Source organism: Theropithecus gelada, chromosome 5 (genome assembly GCF_003255815.1).
Source record: "Theropithecus gelada isolate Dixy chromosome 5, Tgel_1.0, whole genome shotgun sequence".
Lineage (NCBI taxonomy): Eukaryota > Metazoa > Chordata > Mammalia > Primates > Cercopithecidae > Theropithecus > Theropithecus gelada.
The window spans coordinates 100,726,879-100,743,267 of record NC_037672.1 but is presented as its reverse complement, the minus strand read 5'-3'; positions in this window follow the sequence as shown (position 1 = coordinate 100,743,267).

Genomic DNA, 16,389 nt, shown 5'->3' with positions numbered 1-16,389 from the left:
AAATGACGAGTTGATGGGTGCAGCAGACCAACATGGCACAAGTATACATATGTAACAAACCTGCATGTTATGCACATGTACCCTACAACTTAAAGTATAATAATAATAAATAAATTAAAAAATAAAAAAATATATATATATAAATAAATAAATAAATTAAATTAAATTAAATTAAATTAAATTAAAGAAGCAATGTCATTCTCTACATCTTTTAATGGCAGAAAGAAAATAATTTCCAGAGGCTCTCTAATAGATTTTCTTTCACATATTAGCAATCTAAATCAGAGTTTCTCAACCTCAGTGCTACGAGCATTTTGGATCTAGTAATTGTTGGGAGGGGCTGTTCTGTGCATTGGGCAGTATTTGCAACGGGCATACAAAAATATTAAAATAGTTATATTAGTACTCTATTCTTAACTTTCAAAGTTTTCATAGCAATATGGAAGCAAGTAAATACATAATTAATAGGCATAATATGCTCTATTGTGCTTAAAATTTCATGACCAGAACTGTTGTAGGAGATGGCCAATAGGACATAGGACTAGCCTGCAGCTACTGCTCAGATGAACACAGCAGCATGTGGAGACACATCATGAACTTTTGCTCTAAGAACTACCATAGGAACACACCAGGAAAGCCAAGAGAATCCATGGACCCTTTGAAGGAACTGGATCACCGCTGCAGGCTCCCTGAGATGGTGAAAACCTGTGAGTCTGCTTGCTTTCTCAACAGGGAGGCTTGTGCTCTGGGGCGAGTTCTCAGTCCTGATCACCAGCACCTGGAAATAGACTCCGTGCTATTCAGGGGGCACAGTGGGAATGACATAGGCCTTTTGGACGGCAGGTTGCTTGGCAGCTTGGTGAAGCTTGTGACTACCAGCTTTCTCCCACTTCCTTAGTGACCTGTATGAATCAGCAGAGGCAGCCATAATCCCCCTAGGAATGTAACTCCATTGGACTAGGAACCACATCCCCATCCCTTACAGCAGCTGCAGCAAGCCCCCCTCAAGGAGAGGCTGAGCTCAGACACACCTATCCCTGCCCCAACCTCATGGTCTTTCTCTACCTAACCTGGTAGCCAAAGACAAAGATCATAATCTCTTGGGAGTTCTATAGCTCTGTCCACTGCCTGAGACACCTGAATACCTAACCAGGTAGCCCTAGAGCAACTTAGCCTCCTCACTATAGAACCACAGCTGATGAGCTCTTGAAAGTGCCACCTCTTGGCTGGAGGCCAACCAACACAAAACCAGCACACTAAACAAAAACACAACCAAGGACCCTCACAGAGTCCACTTCACTCCCCTGCTACCTCCACAAGAGCACGTGCTGATATCCACAGCTGCAAAACCTGAAGACAGATCACATCACAGAGCTCTTTGCAGACACTCCCTAGTACCAGCCCAGAGGCTAGTAGCTCTGCTGAGTGGCTAGACCAAGAAGAGCAAAACCAATCACTACAGTTCAGCTCTCAGGAAGCCCCATTCCTAGGGGAATGGGGAGAATACCATATCAAGAAAGCACCCTGTGGGAAAAAAGAATCTTAACAGCAGCCTTTGAATCCCAGATCTTACCTCTGACATAGTCTACCCAAATAAGAAGGAATCAGAAAAACAACTCTGGAAATATGACAAAACGAGGTTCTTTAATGCCCCTAAAGGATCACACCAGGTCACCAGCAATGGATCCAAACCAAGACAAAATCTCTGAATTGCCAGAAAAAGAATTCAGAAGGTCAATTATTAAGCTATCAAGGAGGCACCAAACGAAGGTGAAGGCCAACTAAATAAATAAAAAAACATGATACAGGATATGAAAGGAATAAATTCTTCAGTGAAATAGATAGCATAAATAACAGTCACAATTTCTGGAAATCAAGGACACATAGAAGTGTAAAATGCACTGGGAAATCTCAGCAACAGAATTGAAAAAGCAGAAGAAAGAACTTCAGAGCTGGAAGACAAGGCTTTCTAATTTACCCAATCCACTAAAAACAAAGAAAAAAGAATTTTTAAAAATGAACAAAGCCTCCAAGAAGTTTGGAGCTATGTTAAACATCTGAACCTAAGAATAATTGGTGTTCCCAAGGAAGAAGAGATATCTAGAAGTTTGGAAAATATATTTGAGGGAATAATTGAGGAAAACTTCCCCAGCCTTGCTAGAGATCTAGACATCCAAATACAAGCAGCTCAAAGAACATCTGGGAAATTCATCACAAAGAGATCATCACACAGGCACATAGTCATCAGGTTATCTAAAGGCAAGATGAAGGAAAGAATCTTAAGAGCTCTGAGGCAAAAGTATCAGGTAACCTATAAAGGAAAAACTAGCAGATTAACAACAGATATCTCAGCAGAAACCCTAGAAGCTAGAAGGGATTGGGGTCCTATTTTTTGTTGTTCTTGTTTTGTTTTGTTTTGTTTTGTTTTGTTTTTGAGACAGAGTCTTGCTCTGTTGGCCAGGCTGGAGTGCAGTGGCATGATCTCAGCTCACTGCAACCTCTGCCTCCTGGCCTCAAGCAATTCTCCTGCCTCATCCTCCTGAGTAATTGGGATTACAGGTGCCTGCCACCATGCCTGGCTAATTTTTGTATTTTTAGTAGAGACGAGGTTTCACCATGTTGGCCAGGCTGGTCTTGAACTCCTGACCTCAGGTGATCCACCCGCCTCGGCCTCCCAAAGTGCTGGGATTATAGGCATGAGCCACCGGGCCTGGCCTGGGGTCCTATTTTTAGCCTCCTTTATCAGCCAAGAATTTTGTATCCAAGGAAACTGAACTTCATAAATGAAGGAAAGATACAGTCTTTTCTAGACAAACAAATACTGGGAGAATTTGCCACTACCAAGCCAGCACTACAAGAATTGCTAAAAGGAGCTCTAAACCTTTAAACAAATCCTTGAAATGCACCAAAAGAGAATCTCCTTAAAGCATAAATCTCACAGAACCTATATAACAACAGCATAATGAAAAAAACAAGGTATTCAGGAAACAAATAGCACAATGAATACAATAGTACCTCGCATCTCAATACTAGTATTGAATATAAAGTGCTTAACTGCTCTATTTAAAATATACACAATGGCAAAATAAATAAGAATTCACCAATCAAATTTCTGCTGTCTTCAGGAGACTCACCTAACACACAAGGATGTACATAAAGTAGAGGTGGAAAAAGATATTCCATGCAACTGGAATGGTGAACAGGAGTAGTTACTCTTATATCAGATAAAACAAAATTTTAAGCAACAGCAGTTTAAAAAGACAGAGACATCATATAATGATAAAAGCACCAGTTCAATAGAAACATATCACAATTCTAAATATATATGCACCTAACTCTGGAGTTCCCAGATTTATAAAACAATTACTACTAGACCTAACAAGTGAGATACATGGCAACACAACAATAGTTGGGGACTTTTACTCCACTGAGAGCACTAGACAGGTCATCAAGACAGAAAATCAACAAAGAAGCAGTGGACTTAAACTATACCCTATAATAAATAAACATAACAGATATTTACAGAACAGTCCACCCAAGAACTGCAGAATATACATTCTATTCATCAGCACATGGAAGAATAGACAATCTAAGGTCATACCTCACATAACTGGAGAAACAAGAACAATCCAAACCTAAACCCAGTAGAAGAAAAGAAATAACGAAGATCAGAGCAGAACTAAATGAAATTGAAACAAAAGTAATACAAAAGATAAATGAAACAAAAAGCTGGTTCTTTGAAAAGATAAATAAAATTGATAGACCATTAGTAAGATTAACCAAGAAAAGAAGAGTGAAGATCCTAATAAGCTCAATTAGAAACAAAACAGGAGATTACAACCAATACCACAGAAATACAAAAGATCATTCAAGGCTACCATGAACATCTTTATGCACATAACCTAGAAAACCTACAGGAGATAGATAAATTCCTGGAAATATACAACCCTACTAGATTAAAGCAGTAAGATATAGAATCTCTGAACAAACCAATAACAAGCAGAGAGACTGAAATGGTAATAAAAGTCCAGGACCAGATGGATTCACAGCTGAATTCTATCAGACATTCAAAGAAGAATTGGTGCTAATTCTATTGACACTATTCCACAAGATAGAGAAAGAGGGAGTCCTCCCTAAATTATTTCATGAAGCCAGTATCACCCTAATACCAAAACCAGGGAAGGACACAACAAAAAAGAAAACTACAGACCAATATACTGGATGAACATGGATGCTAAAATCCTCAACAAAATACTAGCAAACTGAATACAACAGTATATCAAAAAAATAATCCACCATGATCAAGTGGGTTTCAAACCAGGAATGCAGGCATGGTTTAACATACATAAGTTGATAAATATGATACACTACATAAACAGAATTAAAAACAAAAATCACGTGATCATCTCAGTAGATGCAGAAAAAACATTTGACAAAATTCAGTAACTGTTTATGATTAAAACCCTCAGAAAGATAGGCATAGCGGGGACATACCTTAAGGTAATAAAAGCATCTATGACAAACCCATAGCCAACATTATACTAAATGGAGAAAAGTTGAAAGCATTCCCCCTGAGAACTGGAACAAGACAATAATTCCCACTTTGACCACTTCTATTCAACATAGTACTAGAAGTTCTAGCCAGAGAAATCACACAGAAGAAAGAAATAAAGGGCATCCAAATTGGTAAAGAGGAAGTCAAACTGTCACTATTTGCTGATGATATGATTGTATACCTAGAAAATTCTAAAGATTCATCCAAAAAGCTCCTAGAAATGATAAATGAATTCAGCAAAATTTCAGGATACAAAATTAATGTACACAAATCAGTAGCACTGCTATACACCAACAGTGACCAAGCTGAAAATCAAATCAAGAACTCTACCACTTTCATCACAACTTCAAAAAATAAAATACTTAGGAATATACCTAACCAAGGACATGAAAAATCTCTACAAAGAAAACTACAAAACACTGCTGAGATAATTCATAAGCAACACAATATTGATTCTACCCATTCCATGCTCATGGATGAGTAGAATCAATATTGTGAAAATGACCATACTACCAAAAGCAATCTACAAATTCAATACAATTTTCATCAAAATACCACCATCATTCTTCACAGAACTAGAAAAGACAATTCTAAAATTCATATAGAACCAAAAAAGAGCTTGCATAGCCAAAGCAAGACTAAGCAAAGAGAATAAATCTGAAGGCATCACATTACCCAACTTCAAACTATACTATAAAGCCATAGTTACCAAAACAGCAAGGTACTGGTATGAAAAATAGGCACATAGACCAACAGAACAGAATAGAGAACCAAGAAATAAAGCCAAATACTTAGAGTCAATTGATCTTCTACAAAGCACACAAAAACATAAAAGGAAAGGACACTCTATTTAACAAATGGTGCTGGGATAATAGGCAAGCCACATGTAGAAGAATAAAACTGGATCCTCATCTCTCACTTTACACAAAAATCAACTAACTGCTAGATAGATCAACAACTTAAATCTAAGACCTGAAACCAAAAAGAATCTAGAAGTTAACATCGGAAAACCCCTTCTAGACATTGGCTTAGGCAAATACTTCATCACCATAAACCCAAAAGCAAAAGCAACAAAATCAAAGATAAATAGATGGGACTTATTTAAACTAAAAAGCTTCTGCACAACAAAAGAAATAACCAGCAGAGTTAACAGACAATCCACAGCCTGGGAGAAAATCTTCACAATCTATACATTTGACAAAGGACTAATATCCAGAATCTACAATGAACTCAAACAAAGCAGCAAGAAAAACACAATCCCATCAAAAAATGGGGTTGAACAGACAGTTCTCAAAGGAAGATATACATATGGCCAACAAGCATATGGAAAAATGCTCATCACTAATTATCAGGGAAATACAAATACCACCTCACTCCTGCAAGAATGACTATAATAAAAAAATAATGGATGTTGGCATGAATGCAGCAAAAAGGGAATATTTTTACACTGTTGGTGGAAATGTACACTAGTACAACCACTATGGAAAACAGTGTGGAGATTCCTTAAAGAACTAAAAGTAGATCTACTGTTTGATCCAACAATCCCACTTCTAGGTATCTATGCAGAGGAAAAGTCAATATACGAAAAAGATACTTGCACATGCATGTTTATAGTAGCACAATTTGCAATTGCCAAGATATGGAACCAGCCCAAATGCCCATCAATCAACTAGTGGATAAAGAATATGTGGTATATGTATACTATGGAATACTACTCAGCCATAAGAAGGAACAAAATAATGGCATTCACAGCAACCTGGATAGAATTGGAGACTATGATTCTAAGTGAAGTAACTCTGGAATGGAAAACCAAACATTATACATTCTCACTCCTGTGTGGGAGCTAAGCTACGAGGATGCAAAGGCATAAGAATGATACATTGGATTCTGGGGACACAGGGGAAAGGATTGGGGGGTGGCGAGGGATAAAAGACTACACATTGGGTATAGCATACACTGCTTAGCTGATGGAGGCACAAAAATCTCACAAATCACCACTAAAGAATTTATTCATGTAACCAAACACCACTTGTTCCCCGGAAGTTTTACTGAAATAAAAAAAAAGTTTTTAAAAAGTTTCATGACTAACATATACTACAAATCACATAAAATATTAAACCAGAAGTTATATTTGAGTAAACTATTTGATATATGGAAAATTAAGTAGAATTCAGGTTGAGTAAAATACACATTTTCTAAAACATTTATTTTTTCCTTATCGGTAACTGGGACCAGACATTCTCTATCAGTAAGAGGGTTCTAAGAAGAAAAAAAAAATGACATTTTTATTGTAGACAAGAAGATTTAATCTTTTTAGACCACAAAGAAAGACATGTAAGTTTTCTACCTGGAATAATATTATGACAGAGCCAAGTATTCAAAAAATGCTAAACTTTTCAAAATAATTGCTGAACTCATGCTTTCATGATTTTATTATTTCTAGAATTTTGTTTTTAAAATATTTTAATGAGTCACTAAGGTCAATAAAAATTTTGCTTATCCATTCTTTTTTGTAGCCATAAAGATATTAGATGAAAGATTATGTACTATCTCTAAATCTTTCAGAGCAGCACTATTTAAAGTGAATAATAACATTCATTACAGGTGGCTGTACAGATTCACAAAAGAAGAAAGGAGTAAAAGAAACCTGAAACCATTTTCACTTACAAATTTCAGATATAAATTGAGTGAGTCTCAGTGACAAGTGCCGTGAAAACACAAAACCTAATATGACACATAATCTCTGTGCTCAATTTAAAATTTAGAGAAATAAAAACAAACCACATAAAAGCAAGTGACTAATATGAGAGTTCAATTATATTAAATGTAAATATTGTGCTAGTGACTCTAAGCAAAGGTCAGCAAACAAAACAGGTTTCTAGCGTTCACTCTTCTTGAAAAGCAGAGAATTGCCTGAAGACTATATTTGGGGTTACGATGTACGAAAGATGAAAGCAGAATTCTGAAAACTTGGGAAGTAGAAAACCACAAATAATTATTTCAAAAGAACACAAAATAAAATCACAGGGTCAATTATTAATCAGAGGGGGTAATCAGAAAGGGGCACAAAAGCAATTATCATAAGCTGACTGGCTTGAAACACCAGAGAACTGCAAACATCCAAGAAGAGCTCCCAACTTCAAGTAAGGTATTTTAAATGTACTGCTAAATACATACAAATTAAGTCTATGCAGGAAATTTTGGTGGAAATAAGTAAATAGTAATAAAAGTGAGTGAGGAGAGTGCCAAATGTTATGGAAGTTTGTCCTATTAAAAACACTGTAAGAAATATTCCCCTTACTCTTTAATTTTGCTACTTACCATGGTTTTTTATATTAATATTTTAGATAAATAGAAAAATTTGTGTTTTATGTAAAGTACTGATGAATAAGACTAAAATACCAACCACCCATTCAAGACAATCTGCTTCATTCAATTAAAACCTTAAATGTTGGCCGGGCGCGGTGGCTCAAGCCTGTAATCCCAGCACTTTGGGAGGCCAAGATGGGTGGATCACTAGGTCAGGAGATCGAGACCATCCTGGCTAACACGGTGAAACCCCGTCTCTACTAAAAAATACAAAAAACTAGCCGGTCGAGGTGGCAAGCGCCTGTAGTCCCAGCTACTCGGGAGGCTGAGGCAGGAGAATGGCGTAAACCCGGGAGGCGGAGCTTGCAGTGAGCTGAGATCCAGCCACTGCACTCCAGCCTGGGCGACAGAGCCAGACTCCGTCTCAAATAAATAAATAAATAAATAAATAAAACCTTAAATGTTATTACTGCAAAGCAAAATGTAACCATATGTACTACAGAGATATATATATGAGTACAGACTTTATATTAAAGCAGTGAATGACCTGCTATACACTTTATATTTGCTATTTACTGCCACAATTCAATCCAACAGAGATTTATTGAGCATTTATTATGGGCCAGGCATTGTGTCAGATACAGAGGTGTAGAGATAAACCAACAAATTAATATGGTGCTTCTAAATTCTCTAGCATCAGTTTTCATCCCATGATTTTCCACACCCACTTCTTTACATTTCATTCAACTGAAACTACATTTAACCCAATATAAAGTAACCTAATAAAAAGCATTTGAAGATGCTTATCTCAGTTTAGATTTTGATCTGAATATTTTTCAATTTCAGTGAAATAAGCAAAATAACCCAAATATAAAATGCAAACTAAAGTATTGCAAGTTTTACTTCCATATTGCATCTTACACAAATAATCATCCTCTTTAAGCTTTCTTCTTTTAAACTCTTTCTCTAACATACACATGCATATACATAAACACATATACACACAACTTTAATCTACATTTAATTTTTTAGGCATCAATCATTCTGAGCTAATTAGCTACACATAATCTCAACACTTTCATTGGTCATTTAAATTACTTTAAACCTAAAATCATGATATCAGAAAATGGGTATTAAGGATGAATTGAGACAACCCAATGACTTTGCAGGTAAAAAACGTCAAGTAATTTGGGCTCACTCACATGACCAGCTGTTGGCAGAGTTGGGGTTCTTCTTGCTCTTATTCCAATTCTCTTTCCACTAGCTACAATGTCTCTCTGTACACATCTTGGTGTACTCTTATCCTGGTTTCTTCATTCTTAATATCGTTTCTGAGAGTACTGGCATACTTGCTATAAGCCAAATAAAACATTCCTATATTAATTACTTTATAGTGACACTTCCTATATTACACCAAAAGATTAAAAATATCTACGGAGAAACCAACAATATCCCCAGACTTTAATCATAGCAATTATTAAATGTCTTGCATTATCCATTGATAAAGACTTTTATTTTGCAAATGGCCTTTAATTTTAGTTTATTTCTTCCTAATAGTCCAAAATTAGTTGTAGCTACAATTTAGCACCCTTTTCAATGATGCACCACTTCAGTCCTTTCAGAAATCTTAGCCCATAAAGCTTTTTTCCAAAATATTAGGATGAAAATTCTAAGGACTGATTAACCACTCACCATAAAAGACAACACTGATAAAATACTAGAAAACCCAGCAGGGTGCAGTGGCTCATGCCTGTAATCCCAGCACTTTAGGAGGCCAAGGCAGGCAGATCATGAAGTCAGGAGATCGAGAACATCCTGGCTAACACAGTGAAACCCTGTCTCTACTATAAATACAAAAAATTAGCTGGGCATGGTGGCATGCACCTGTAATCCCAGCTACACGGGAGGCTGAGACAGGAGAATCACTTGAACCTAGGAGGTAGAGGTTGCAGTGAGCAGAGGTCATGCCAGCGCACTCTAACCTGAGCAATAAAGCAAGACTCCATCTCAAAAAAAAAAAAAAAACTAGAAAACCCAAGTGTATTTTCTAAATATGTAATATATTCAAATATTCTCCAATATATAAGAGAAAAATTTCATTCAATAAGTATTTATTGAATGCATACATTTTACATGTTATATCATTAATATAGTCAAATCTATGCATCTATAGTCATTTAGCATATGCACTTTAAGTATCAATTCAAAATTGATGAAATAGGAAACAGAAAAACAGTAAAACTAATATATAAATTAAAATCTGCTACTTAGACACATTTTTAAAATAGGAAATGATTTAATAAAAATAAAAGAGCATAAATACACAAAATAAGAAACAACAAAGGCCAAATAACCATATAAATCAATTTTTTGTTTTGAAAACTGTATTATGAAACTATAATTAAATACATTTTAAAACTTGAGTGAAATGGAAAATTTTCTAGTGATTACAATGAAACATAACTAACAGAAGAAAGAAGAAATGTAAAACTGTAAACAAGCCAATTACCATCAAAAAAATAGAAAAAAAAAAGATAAAAGAGCTACTCCATAAAGGGCACCAGACTCAAATGTTTCTGGGGAGAGTTCTACTCAATATTTTTAGTTCACACAATTCTAGTGTTATTTAAACTGTTTCAGAGCATATACAAAAGGGAGAAAAAAACAAATTCAATTTAAAGATGCAGGGATAATACTGATACCTTAAGTTACAAGGTTTACACAAGAATAAAAACTATAAACTAATATCACTTAGGATTATCAATGTAAAAATTACACATAATATATTGGCAAATGTCATCCAGCAGCACACTAGAAAGAAAACACAGGATGACCAAGTAAGTGTATTCCAGGAATGCAAAAATTGTTCAATATCATGAAATCCTAATAGCTCAAAGGAGAGAAAAATCATACAATTATCTCTACAGGTATAGAAAATGCATTTAGCATAGTTTAGCAGCAATTGTCGATTTTAAAAAAGAAGAAAATAGTTAATAAAACAGGACTCACTGGATGCTTTTTTAATATGATCTTATCCTTAAGGGAAGAACATTGGATGAATTTTTACATAAGGTCGTCTGCTTACTATTACCATTGCTGTTTAATATTTCAAGGAATTAGATAGGTGATTAGATACACATTCTAAAAAGCACCTACCAACACCAAGGAGGAAAATGAGTTGGACACAGGACAGAGAATTCTATAGACCAAAAGGAGAGTTAGAAGGCCATTGCAATAACCCAGGTATAAAATCACAAGTGCCTGAACTAACATAGTGAAAACTGGAATGGAGAGCCACAAGGATTAAAATTATACAAGGTCAATTCAGTAAGGCTTCATTGTTGATGGAATAAAAGAGATTAGTCCCAGATACTCGGGCTAGTTGGCACATCATAGAGTTATTGATTAAGATAGAGAACACAGGAGGATATTTGTATGAGAAAATTGCTTCAGTCTTTAAAAAATTGAGTTAGAAGAAATAGTGAAAAGCAGTGAGGGACTATCTACTACATAGTTGGATATTTGGGTTCGGGAAAGAATTCAACACAAGAACTCTTGATTTTTCTATCACGTTTCTATTTAACCCTGACAACAATTTAATGAGATTGTATTATTATCCTAACTTTACAAATAAGGAACAAATCAGTAAATTACAGAGGAAAAAAAAAAAGAAGACCTGGGGTTTTAACACTCTGTCTCAGTACACTGCCTCTAAGATAGAAGTATGATATAGAAAGAAAGTAACAGAGATGATCTCTAATCAGATACAGAAGGAAACAAGAGAAAAGAACATCAACCAAAAAAAAAAAAACACATGGACTCAAGGGTTGAAGTATCAATCACACTAACTTATAGTTGCATGTGTACATGAAATGTTTGTGAAGTACTTTTACATGTATTACAAAAATCTCAGGTATCGTCATTTCTCCCTTACAGCATTAGAAAAGTTTAGGGTATACTAGTAAGTCATACTGCTGACAAACTCTACAGTCATTATATTAGGATTTATTTTTTACACCCATTCTGATGTTCTTTCTACTAAGGTATGGTACCACTACGTAGCAGCGTATGGATTAAGCATTATTAAAATCTTATTAAAAATAACTCAAAATTTTGACACAAGAAACCAAGTGACTCCCATTAGTTAGGTTATTGAGATATTACTGAATAAGATTTATTATGGAGATAACAATAATTATTTTAAAAACTTTGATAGAGATGTAATTGCGTTGAAGTGAGTCAGGCAAAACATGTAACCATATTGGATGTGGACTCATTTCTGCTGATTCACTGTGAGAAACAATATAGGCAGAATTTAACTTGAGCAACCTTGAAGCACTACTTAGGAAACTTAGGTGGTTCGGGGGCACACGTAGTGTTTCTCCTTCTGCTTCTATTAAAGATCATGATTTTGGAAATAACTCAACAGTGGCTACATAGATATGATACAAGAATAAAACATATTGATTCATAAGCCTTACTGTGCCAATCTAGTGGAGAGCATTCAGATGAGAAAGAAAGGGAAATAATAATGTTATTACAGATTTCCACATAGAAAACAGGAATGAATCATCCCTAACACAGGTGACAAATTCAGCACAGGCAAGAGATGGTAGTGATGAGGACTTTCGATTATCTGAATATCTACTAGAAGCCAAATCTTGCTTAAAAAAACTGCCTCAGATATATTCTAGTCTTCTCTCCCTCTTTTATTTTTATTTTTTGGTCATTACTTCTTCCCTTTCTGATAATATCCTCATGCTTCCCTTTCTGATAATATTCCCATGCACAAGCTTGAATAAACATATTTAACTGCTATTTTAACATGTTATTTTGGACTAGTTTGTAATATGAGCATGACAGAAATTTAGATAGGAAATGACCTCTTCAATTTGGAATAAATAATAGCAGAAAAACTACTAGACATAGTCAAACATAGCCAAACAACAAATTTAAAATGTATTGAGAAAGGAGAGAAAAATATGATGATCTCAAAGTTTTTAACAGAAATGATACAGAAGTGACATAAAGTCTGAAGATAGCTCTCAAAAGACTTAAGCCAAGACCGTGCTGAAATTGTGGAAAACCTGAAAACAAGTGGGACATTTTTATCTAATTTCAGGGAAGCAATAAACAAGCAATGCCTGTTTCTCTGCTAGAGGTAGATAATGAAATGTTAATGGATGATAAAGAGATGGCTGAATGATCTATTAAGCAATTTCATTTTCATTTTCTCCAAGAGGTACAATCTTTATAACTATGTTACCCTAAAGCTTGCCTGAGCTGTTCAGATATCACCACAAATTCTAAACAATCCTGGAGGGTCAATGGGACAGGATACTCTCCAATGAAGAGCAAATACTAAACATCCCATTTAATTCATAAATATTTCAGTATATGTCTAAAAGAAAAGGATTCTTTTTATTTAAAAGATTATCACTCTTTTAAAAATTAACAATTATTTTCTATGGAAAACAGTATGGAGATTTCTCAAAGAACTAAAAGTAGATCTACCATTCAATTCAACATCCCACTACTGGGTATCTACCCAAAAGAAAAGAATTCACTATATCAAAAAGACACCTGCACATGTATGTTGATTGCAGCACAATTGCAAAAATAAGGAATCAACCTAAGTTCCCAACAACTGATAAGTGGATAACAAAAATGTGGGGTGTGGGGGGGGTGTGTGTGCGCATGCGTGTATATATACCACATATATATACACACACACACCCCCCACACATATATATACACACACACCACACATGTATACTACATATACATACATACCACACATATATACACACCAGAATTCCATGATATATATACATATATGTATGTATATAATATATACATTTTATTTTATATGAGGCATTAGTTCATGTAACTAAAAGTGATTGTTTTATATATACATATTTTATATATACAGACACACAAACATATACACATATATGTATATATATCATGGAATATTACTCAGCCATAAAAAAGAACAAAATAATGTCACATGCAGCAACTTGGATAGAACTGGAGGCCATTATCCTGAGTGAAGTAACTCAAGAATGGAAAACCAAATACCGCATGTTCTCCCTTATAAGTGGGAGCTAAGCTATGTGTATGCAAAGGCAAATGGACTGGTATAATGAACACTGGAGCAGGGAGGGTTGGAGTGGGGAGGGGATGAAAACCTACCTATTGGGTAAAATGTACACTATTTGGGTGATGGATACACTAAAAGCCCAGACTTCACTACTATACAATTAAGTCATGTAACCAAAAACAACTTGTATCCCTAAATCTATTGAATTTTTTTTAAGTCCTGCTTTTTAGAAATGGCCATATACAAAGTTTAATATGCCACCCTTATATACATATATAAAATAGAGAGAATAAAGAACAATATACTTTAATTTTAGGGATGAACATCTTTTATTTAACGTGTCCTTTTTACTTTGTTCATCTGAAGGGCGAAAGAAGCACTTCATATATCTATGTATTATTGCCAAGGTATCTATTTTTGCAAACTCTAGTAGTGTATAAGATACCTGTCCATCAAACAGCCTGAAAAAGTTCCAGTGTGAATAAGATTCACGACATAGAACAAGTGTATTACTTAAACCAGCGTTTCTGAACCAGGATTGGTTGTACTATATATCTAATAGGCATTTGGAAGAGTGTGAAGACGTAAAGATGTTTTAGTTGTCACAATAGCTGGGGGATATGGTCGTAATTTAGTGGGTGGCACCAGGAATGAAAAACACCCTACAAAGCATGTAAGACTATTCTTACAACAAAAAAACTTACCCTGCCCATTGTCCCAGTAGTGTTCATGTTGAGAAACACTTAGTTAAACCATGATTGTGTTCATGGCACACTTTACACAAAATACCAGAATTTTTGGATGCACATTCAAAGAAATGCAATTGTAGCCATATATTACTGCATTTCCTTGGATGACCTTCAGCACTGTCTTGCTGTTTGAATAGAAGTGTGTTTACTGCCTTGAATTCCATCCCATAATCTCCCCAGGCCAAATTCTCATTTGTTTCAGTAAACCCAAGTCTTTCCTAGGTGCTAAGTTTGTGGATGTATGCCACCTCTTCTATGCTCCTTGCAGCAATTTTTGCTCCACTCTTCACCACATCTTTTTTCCAGCTCTATGGAGGTAGGATCAACTACACCACATATCTTATGACACTCAGGGCTGTGAGTTCAGTCTGCCAGACATTTCTAAAATAGCTTTCATTCTCAGCTGTAGCCAAAACTCGATGAGCAAAATCTGGTACCACATTTGTGGGAAATCTCTAGCATTCAAGCCCCAGGAAATCAACTGAGAATCAATGACATATAGACCATCAGATTTTGATTTTACATATTAACAGGTAACTTTTTCAGCTCTTTCTTTTCACATTCCTTGACTTTCTTTAATATTTTTACCAAAATAAACATGAGTTCTTATGAAGGATAGTTTTTTAGCAGTCTTTTAGTTACTACTCCTTTGTTATGTGCATCTTTTTCCAAATGATGGGCTCTCATCAATAGTGAAACCCATCGTTAGTTAGCTGTGCCTTCTATTTCCTCTTTCACTTAGTACACCCGCAGCTAAAGTGGCTTGATTGCCCTAGGCTGCTAATCAAACACTTTTTCAATAACAGCTGGTTCAACAGCTGTTGACATTTGATGAATCTACTTGTTCTTATCCCAGAACATTTTGTTTATTCTCATTAAATGCAAACGGAAGAAATGAAAGAAAACACAGGAGAGAACTTGCAAACAGAAATGTTTTTCAGGAAACTTTCTGGCTTAACCTATGAGCCATGAAATTAGTGATATACTAAATAAGCTGAAAATGTTACAATTTAAAGATTTTGACAGTATGGAGGGTGGGGTGCTGCTCCTTTGCCCATGCATATAAGGAAATACATAAGTTATTGATATAAATTATAACTAATGTCAACACTGCGAATAAACCTCCTTAAACAGGGGTTGGCAAACTGAGGCTCATGGACAAATCCAGTCTGTCACCCATTTATGTATGGCTCAAGAACTAAGAATGGTTTTGGTTTTCATATTTTTGAATGGTTGAAAAGAAAACAAAAGAAGGATACTATTTCATATATGTAAAAATTATATAAAATTCAAATTTTACTGCCTATAAATAAATTTATGTTGAAACAACATCACATTCATTCTTTTATGTATTGTCTATGGCTGATTCTGCACTACACTGGCAAAGTTGAGTAGTTACGACAGAGACCATATGACCCTTAAAGCCCAAAATATCTACTATATGGTCTTTTAAAGAGAAAGTAAAAGGTGAAGAATGTTAGGAAAAGTTTAATTATCTAAATGGATCTTAATTTAAGTAAAATCTTTTTGAAAGCTGTAGCAGTGGTACAGAAGCACTAGACCTGTGTTCCACAGCTGATTCAATGCCAAATAAATCAATCTTCTAAGCTAATTTGCACAATTAAGAAATAGAAATGAGAATACTTAACTCACCTTTCTAAAAAGAAAGGATG